This window comes from Acinonyx jubatus, chromosome B2, assembly GCF_027475565.1.
Source record: "Acinonyx jubatus isolate Ajub_Pintada_27869175 chromosome B2, VMU_Ajub_asm_v1.0, whole genome shotgun sequence".
NCBI classification, from domain to species: Eukaryota; Metazoa; Chordata; class Mammalia; order Carnivora; family Felidae; genus Acinonyx; species Acinonyx jubatus.
The window spans coordinates 132,753,077-132,760,301 of NC_069385.1; positions in this window are offsets into that span (position 1 = coordinate 132,753,077).

The following is a 7,225-nucleotide window of genomic DNA, read 5'->3' on the forward strand; positions in this document are numbered from 1 at the left end:
CATGAGGGAGGTCTCTGTGGTGATAAGGGTTCCGTGCCTCCATTGCTGTAGCGGTGCTAACATCAATCTACACACGTGATAAAATGCCACAGGACTAAACCCACACATGGCGCCAATGTCAAATTCCTGGCTTTGACATTGTACTATAACTATACCAAATGTAACCATCAAGGAACCTGGGTGCAGAACATGTCGGCGGGTCCTCTCTGTCCTATCTCTGTAACTTCCTGTGAATTTATGAATACTCCAAAATTAAAGTTAAGAAAAAAAGCCCCTTTGGTTGTGGCATGAAGAGACGAGGGAAGAAATGGTAGAATGGTTCCGGTGCAGGGGAAGCGACAAGAGATCAACTGGGAACTTTCCTCTAGTCGTCGCTCTGACGAGGCTGGTTGTGGGAGACATGGAGACAAGTGAACGGATGCGACAGATCTTTTAGGGAGTAAGATGGCAAGTATTCCTTTGGTGTTGGATACGGGGTGAAGGAGAGGGCATTGTCAGCAATAACGCCCGGGTTTCTGGAAAGACCACTACAGTGATAGTGGTGTAGTCAGCGAGCTAGGAAATGGGAAGAACAGAAGGAGTGCAGGGACTTGGGTGTGGAGATCGAGTCCGCTTTAGACATGCTGGATTTGGAGTGCTTTCGAGACAGCGAGGTCTCTACCTGTTGACTCTCAGAAATGCAGAGGTGAGTATGTGGGAATCCAGAACATAGGATACTTAAAGCCACATTGGATGAGATTACTTAGGGAAAGTACAGCAAGCGGAAGAATGAAGTCCTAGGATCTGCTCTTAAGAAATTCCAACATTTAATAGGCAGGGGAGAGAAGTACAAGCAGACAAAGGATATGGAGGAGGCGTTGCCAGAGAAAGAGGAGACAAGTTGGAAGTGTCAGGGAAGCTGAGGACAGAATGTCTTCCACGGAGAGCACGACTCACAGTACCGGACGGTCCGGGTAGTCCGGTTAGATTAGAACCGAAGATGTCCCTTGGGTTCGTGATATAGAGGTGGCCTTATTGAGCGTCTCTTTCCCTCCCAGAGCATGGTGGAGTCGATTAAGGAGGCAGTGGAAAGGAAGACAAGTCTGTATCATTTTTCCTGGTGTTTGGCTGTGAAGGGATATAGAGAGAGCTGTGGAAGGAGGTCTTCATTTGCTTGTTGTTAGCCTGTTTCAGAGAGACGCCAGTGGAAGAGGACTGAAAATACACCCGAGTAGAAGTGTATGATCAGAGGCCACAGCTTCCAGAGCACAGAAGTAGACACATCACAAGTCATTTTTCGAACCAGAGAGAAAGAAGTGCCTCTCGCTCAGCAATGCCGGGCTTTGTGTTGTAATGGTAATTATGGCACTTGGGTTTGGTCTGTGTTTTTCCACGTGAATAGACGTTCTTTCCTTAAGTTACTGTTCAGAAGGTTAAATAGGTTAAATTAAAGTTAGAAGGGACGCTGGCATTGACCTAGCTCAGGGGCTGAGAGGAGTCGCTCCTCCCTACGGTGGGCAGGACTTGGATGGAAGCCACTGGAATCCCTCTCATCCCTGCATTCTTCAGCAGATCAGCACACTTCTTTGAGCCCAGGCTTCTTTGCTTACAACATGAACCATAATGCTTTCAAGAGGAGGGGTCTTTGGGATGATCTCTTTTTGTCAATACGGCTTGGAAAAAAGATTGTATGTTTCTCTGTTCACCAGCTTCTCGGTTTGACGCTGACAAGCCTTACAGGGAAATCTGATCAAGCCCCTCGATTACAGTACAATAGCCTGTACTGCGGCCTGATAAACAGCTGACTGGTTTTCAGGTGTCTATTTCAAAAGGACTCGTGGCTCACTTGTATTTGGGCAGGGAGGCCCCGATTCCTTGCAGCTTTTGCAAAGACTTAGGCCGACACCCAGCAGCCCGCAGGCCCCGTCAGCAGGGCAGCCCAAGGCAGTAGGTCAGGCACCTGTTCCGTATTCCTGCTGTTGCATCCGCTGAGACCAGAGGTGGTGGTTCTGTTTTTCTATTATATCAAGAAGAACTCCGTTTTCTTGAGGGACCATAGGGTCAGTAGGATCAATTTGCATGCCTTTGTGTGTGTGTGTGTGTGTGTGTGTGTGTGTGTGTGTGTGTTTGGAACCCTGCCCATATAACACTTTCCTTTTTTTTTTAAGTTTATTTATTTTGAGAGAGAGAGAGAGAGAGAGAGAGAACAAGTGTAGGAGGCACAGAGAGAAAGGGAGACAGAGACTCTGAAGCGGGGTCTGTGCTGACAACAGAGAGTCTTACGTGGGGCTTGAGCTCACAAACCCATGAGATCATGACCTGAGCCAAAATCAAGAGTTGGACGCTTGACCCACTGAGCCACCCAGATGCCCTGGAACCCCGCCAACTTAAAATCTTTATGATATTCTCTGCATAGAAACATCTATGTATACATCTTTTTATGTATCTGTTTTGGCTTTTTGTTTGCTTATTTGTTTATGTTAGGGATATTTGAAACAATATATTATTATGAATTAATTTTAGTCTTCTATCCAAGTGGTAAAAATAGTCCCAAAAGTTTTCACGTATTCTTCTATCTTCCGCAAATGAAACCATTGTACAACTGTCGAGACCGGGAAAGTAAAAATAGTACAGACAATACCACTAATTAATCAACAGACCTTACTCCCAATTTTGCCAGTTGTCACATCAATATTCTTTCTATAACCTAGGACCCAAGCCAGCATTTCACAATTGCATTTAGTTGTAATGACTCTAATCTGGGACAGGTCTCCGTTGTCTTTTTTGTCTTTCATAACCTTGATACTTTTGAGCCTGTCTCTCAGTGTGGGTCCCTCTGATGTTTCCTCACAGTTGAAATTAGGTTTGTATGCTTCTCTGTTTTAAGCACCGGGTTTTGGAGTTTGGGAGCCGGAATTCATATGCTACCCATGCATCATGCGCCTGTGTTCTTAGCGAAAGGCAAATTCACTTACAGAAGAAAGAATCTGCTTCTGGCTATACCTCTGGAGCTATAAAATTAATCCTTAATGCAACTAATATAGCACTTATGGTTCACCTCCTGGGTTTTCATGAAATATATTTTTTAAAGGAACGTGAACTTTAAGTGTTATATTGTTTAATGTGCTATTTAAAACAGCTAAGTACCTGAGGGTATCAGTTCTTAAATCCCTATCATTGGTCATCATTAATTCACAGGGAACACAGCTAAATCATCAGAAACTAATGCTTAGACCAATTAATGGATCAACAGAAATTCTTAAAGACTAAAGTCACCCATAAATAACTTCATGGTTTAACAGCAACCAGTCGTGGGGCACGAAGGGGCTCAGCCCCCAAAGATTTGCAGGCTAGGTACGACTATTGACGTCTCCAAAATGAGTGTGGGAAGGTGACAGTGGTCTAGAAGTTCTTTCAAGCTTTCAATTCAAATGCCACGTAAAAACTATAACTGGGACAGGAATCAAGAGGCAAATTCCAGTCCCCCAGCTTACTATCATGTCACCTTAGTCTAGGAACTCAACCTCACTCATTTATTCCCTCCTTTTTAAAAAAGAGAGAGTGTCTTCTGTGTGCTCAGCTCTAAGCCAAGCACAGGAGATCTTATGCTGAATTAAAATAGATAAGGTGTTTGGCCAGAAGGGATAAGGGAAAAGTGTTCTAGGTGGCGGGAACAGTGTGAACAGAACCATTTGGCAGAAGAGAGCAAGAGTTTGGAAAAGAGACCACGGCAGCTAGATGGCAGGGAAAAGGGGCAACAGAACAGAAGCTGACTTTGTGGTGGAGGGAACGGCGAGACTGTGGGAACACCACAGGGAAAAATGAACCCAAATGGATCACAGAGCTAAACGTAAACCCGAAGCTTACAAAATGTTTAAAGGAAACGGAAGAGAATTCAAGTTGAGAGTCTGAGGTAAGCAAAGATTTCTGGGATGTGGTACTACAAGCAATTGAACACAGAAAAAAAAATGATGCAGTGGACTTCATCACAATTTAAAACTTCTGCCTTTTATAACACACTCTTTTTTAACAAAATGTTTAATGTTTCTTTATTTTTGAGAGAGAGAGAGAGAGACAGAGAGAGAGCGAGCAGGGGAGGGGCAGAGAGAGAGGGAAATAGAGGATCAGAAGCAAGCTCCTCACCGACAGCAGAGAGCCTAAGGCAGGACTCGAACCCACAAACTGTGAGATCATGACCTGAGCCGAAGTCGCATACTTAACGGACTGAGCCACCCAGGCGACCCTGAAAGACACTTTTAAGAGAACAAAATGGCAAATCCCAGGATAGCAGAACATGTGAAAATATTTGTAACCTGAATATGTAAAGAGCTCTCTCAAAACTCAATAATAAAATAAACCCAAACGACCCAATTAAAAACGGGGCAAAAGACTTGACCAGATACTTCAGCAAAGAATATATATGGGTGGCAAAAAAAGCAGATGAAAAGATACCTCGATATCATTGTTAGAGAACCACAAATTAAACCGTGATGAGATCTCTTCATACCTATTAGAAAGGCTAAAATTTAAGAAGACTTATCATACCAAATGTTGCAGAGGATGTGAAGGGCCTGGAACTCTCCTTGCTGGTGGGCATGTAAAATGGTGCAATCACTTTGGAAAATTCTTGGCAGTTTCTTAAACATTACCTTATCATATTATCCAGACATTTCACCCCAGGCATTTACTCAGAAGAAATGAAGGCACATGTCCATGCAAAGACTTAGATATGAATCTCCATAGAAGCGTTATTTGTAACAAGCCAATCCTGGAAACAACCCAAATGTCCATCAGCAAATGAATAAATTGTGGTATATCTTTACGACGGAATGCTACTTAGCGATCAAAAGGATTGTTAAATGATTGATACTTGCAACAAGCTGAATGTCCAAATAGTTATGTTGGGTGAAAGAAGCCAGACAAAAAGTGTGTACTCTGTATGATTCTATTTATGCAAAATTTCCGGAAAATCATTTTCTGTAATGACAGAAAACAGATCAGTGGCCTCTTGGAATAGGCAGGGAGCGGGGGAGGGGGTGGCAATGAGTGGAAAAGAAGACTTACAAAGGAGCATAAAAAGACTCTTGGCAGTGATGAATATTATCGCTCGTGTGATTTTGGTGATGATTTTGCAGGTCACATGTATGTCAAAAATTATCAAATTATATACTTTAAATATGTGCGGTCTGTTGTTGTGTCGCGTCTATTTTATTCAATTGTATGTCAATCTAATTTTATTATATTGTATGTCGATTCTATTCTACTCTTTGTCGGCCAGAGCTGGGTCATAGGTGGGTCTTGGGCCACATGCCTGTGTCATGGCTGAAACGGAGGCTGGGGACGTGCATGCTTGCCTTATAAGATTGGAGGGTTCCCCGAATGCTGCAAGGGTCATCCGATGCTGGATGGCCAAGAATCGCCAACATCAGGAGTCCGGGCCACTTTTAAGCTTACCCTCCATGCCCTTAGCTAAGAAAGGAATTTTTATAAGATTTCTGTTGAGGATCCCATGAGATCGTATATGTGGAAGTTGCCATTTTCAGTATAAAGGCAAGCTGTTATTTTTCAAACCCATGAAACTTTGGAACTGAATATTTTTTTTTTTTTTGGTCCAACTAAAGTCTTAAAGGAATACACAAGAACTAAATAGCTGAGGAGAAGGCCCCATGAACAAACAGTAGGAGATGCCAGAAGACAGAGAAAGGCCTTAGATTCTAGGTTGTGAAGCAACCAGCAGAGGGCCCAGAGAGAACAGCCCGATAAAGCTGACTCCTTGAAGGAAATTCTTTCTCTGGCTATTTCTGTAACTTTAAAATCTAGTGACGATGGGGGCCGTAGCAGAAGCATTACAGTTAATAAGTTTATACACGTTGAAATCTGACACAGTGCCTATTATAAATAATAAATAAGTTGAATAAGAATACCTTTACAGCTGTCATAAAATATTTTTGTATCACTGCGTGTATATCCGTATAACACATATTACCAAGTCAAATCTGGGAAAACGCTATCACACCCATCTAACTGTTCTACATCATCTTACGGCACCATCTTGCATTTGCATATCCCCAGGTGCGCGCGCGCGCGCGCGTGCGCGCACACACACACACACACACACACACACACACACAGTTTGTTAACACCAACTGAACTGACTAGATGCTGTAATTCCACACATGACTCCTATGACTTGGCCTTTGCTCTACCACAGTCAACACTGGAAATGGAAGCATTTAGTCTATAGGACACCCAGGGAAAGACCTTATAACTGCATTTAGAAGGTTATATATTTCACAGCACCCCTGGTATACTAACAAAGTAACGTTAATTCCTCCAGTAATGTTTGCCATGTGTTTTTAGGTAAACTCCTGTATTTTAGAAAAGTTTTAGAATTACAGAACAGTTGTGAAGACAGAATGGAGAGTTCCCGGACGTTCCACACCCACTTTCTCTTATTGTTAACATCTTACATTCGTGTGGTGAGTTTGCTAAAGTGAATAGCCAGTATTGATAGGTTATCATTAACTAAGGTCCCTACTTCATTCATATTTTGGTGATTTTCACCTAATGTCTCCTTCTGTTCCAGGATCCCATCCAGGGAACCGCGTTGCATTGAAGTCATTGGGTTTCCCTAGGCTCCTCTTAGCTGTGACAGTTCCTCTGCCTTTCCTTGTTTTGGATGACTTTGACCGTTTTACAATTTACTGCTCAGAGATTTTGTGGACAGTCCTTCAGCTGGGATTTGTCCATTTTTTTTGTTGTGATCAGACCTGGGTTATCTGTTTGTGAAAGGAAAGCCACAGAGGTGAAGTGCCATTCTCACCACGTCATATCAAGACACATGCTACCGACATGACTTATCGCAGTTGGTGTGGACCTTGGCCGCCTGAGTTAGATGCGCTGTGTGTTGTGTATTGTTCACTCTGTGATGTAGCAGGTCTGTCTGCCACTTATTTTGTCATTGTTTTTCTAATATTTTATCATGAGAACTTGAAAACACACACCAAAGTTGAAGTTTTAGGTTTTTATAATATTTACATAAATCCCCAAGATAGATTCTACAACTGATCTTTTACTACACTTGCTTGGCCACACACCTGCTATCCATTCTGCCACCCATCGCTGTCAATTCATCTTTTTTAAAAAAGTTGTCATTTATTTACTTATTTATTTTTAAAAATTTTCAAGTTTATTTTTGAGAGAGAGAGAGAGAGCATGAGCAGAGGAGGGGCAGAGAGAGAGAGAA